The sequence below is a fragment of the Elephantulus edwardii genome, unplaced genomic scaffold, assembly GCF_000299155.1.
Source record: "Elephantulus edwardii isolate Elephantulus edwardi_28Jun2011 unplaced genomic scaffold, EleEdw1.0 scaffold00067, whole genome shotgun sequence".
NCBI lineage: Eukaryota > Metazoa > Chordata > Mammalia > Macroscelidea > Macroscelididae > Elephantulus > Elephantulus edwardii.
This window is the reverse complement of record NW_006399817.1, coordinates 14,656,449-14,658,379: the sequence shown is the minus strand read 5'-3', so window position 1 is coordinate 14,658,379 and position 1,931 is coordinate 14,656,449. Positions and strand designations below refer to the sequence as shown.

Genomic DNA, 1,931 nt, shown 5'->3' with positions numbered 1-1,931 from the left:
TTTAACAATTTTGCTGATTTGTTTTCAAAGAAGCAATTTCTGGTTTTAGTTAGTCTACATGCCTCCAGAAACTATGAACTTTGATAAATGTCAACAGTTGTAGAGGGGCTTCAGGCCTTTTGTTCATAGGGTCACAATGAGTCATGCTCTGCTCAACAACTTTTAAAATTTTTATTTATTTTTTTTTTTGGAAAGGTTTGTTGCCAAAGTATAGGTGTTGGTGAATACCATCGCAAAACCTAAGACAAAATGGGAAAGGAGAAGACCCATAACAACATAGTCATCATTGGACACATAGATTTGGGCAAGTTCACGACTGGCCACCTAATTTACAAATGTGGTGAGATTGACAAAAGAACCGTTGAGAAATTTGAGAAGGAAGCTGAGGAGATGGGAAAGGGCGCTTTTAAATATGCCTGGGCCTTGGATAAACTGAAAGCTGAATGTGAGAGTGGAATCACTATTAATATCTCCCTGTGGAAATTTGAGACCAGCAAGTACTATGTGACCATCATTGATGCGCCAGGACACAGAGACTTTTACAGGAACCTTACAGGCTGACTGTGCTGTCCTGATTGTTGCTGCGGGTGTTGGTGAGTTTGAGGCTGGAATTTAAATAAACGGCAGAGCCATGAGCATGCCCTTCTGGTTTACACACTGGGTGTGAAGCAACTGATTGTTGGTGTTAACAAAATGGATTCCATTGACTCACCCTATAGCCAGAAGACATATGAGGAAATCCTTAAGGAAGTTAGCACCTACATCAAGAAAATTGGCTATAACCATTTCATAGCAGCCTTTGTGCCAATTTTTTGTTGGAATGGTGACAACATGCCAGAGCCAAGTGCTAACATGCCTTGGATCAATGGAATAGAAAGTCACCCAGAAAGATGGCAGTGCCAGTGTGATTAAACTTCTTGAAGCTTTGGATTGCATGCTGCCAACAACTCATCTAGCTGATAAGGCCCTGTGTTTTCCTCTCCAGAATGTCTAAAAGATTAGTAGTATTGGTACTGTCCTTGTGGGAGTAAGGAGACTGGTGTTCTTAAGCCTGGCATGATGGTCACATGTTCTCCAGTCAATGTTACCACTGAAGTAAAGTCTGTTGAAATGCACCATAAAGCTTTGAGTGAAGCTATGCCTGATGACAATGTTGGCTTCAACATTAAGTACGTCTCTGTGAAAGATGTTCAATATGGCAAAATGGGTGGTGACAGCAAAAATGACCTACCCCGGAAGCAGCTGGCTTCACTGCTCAGGTGATCGTCTTAAACCATCCTGGCCAAATCAGTGCTGGTTATGCACTTGTGCTGGATTGTCACACAGGTCACATTGCTTTCAAGTTTGCTGAGCTCAAAGAGAAGATTGATCACTGTTCTGTTAAGAAGCTGGAAGATGACCCCAAATTCCTGAAGTCTGGTGATGCTGCTCTTTTTGATATGGTTCCTTGCAAGCCCATGTGTTTGAGAACTTCTCTGACTACCCTTCTCTGGGCTGTTCTACAGATTGTTGCTGTGGGAGTCATCAAAGCAGTGAATAAGAAGGCTGCTAGAATTGACAAGGTCACCAAGTCTGCTCAGAAAGCTCAGAAGGTTAAATGAATAATACCCATAACACCTGCCACCCCAATATTAGTCAGCAATGAAAGAATGGTCTCATAATTGTTGCAATGGCCATTTAATAGTAAAAGACAGGTTAATAGTAACAATGCATCGTAAAACTTTCAGAAGAAAAAGAATGTTTTGTGGACCACTAGTTTTCTTTTTCGTGTGGCAGTTATAAGTTATTAGTTTTTTAAATCAGTACTTTTTAAATAGAAACAGCTTGACCAAAACTTTGTCACAGAATTTTGAGACCCATTAAAACAAGTTTAATAAGAAAAAAAATTATTTTCTTATCTTTATTATTTACTTTATTTTGGTGCATTTAGG

The 1,931-nt window shown here is 39.9% G+C and overlaps 1 pseudogene; it reads left to right on the top strand.

The window, feature by feature from the left end:
• The first annotated feature begins 249 nt into the window (after positions 1–249).
• Positions 250–1,601, top strand: LOC102861457 (annotated as a pseudogene).
• The last annotated feature ends 330 nt before the right edge of the window (positions 1,602–1,931 follow it).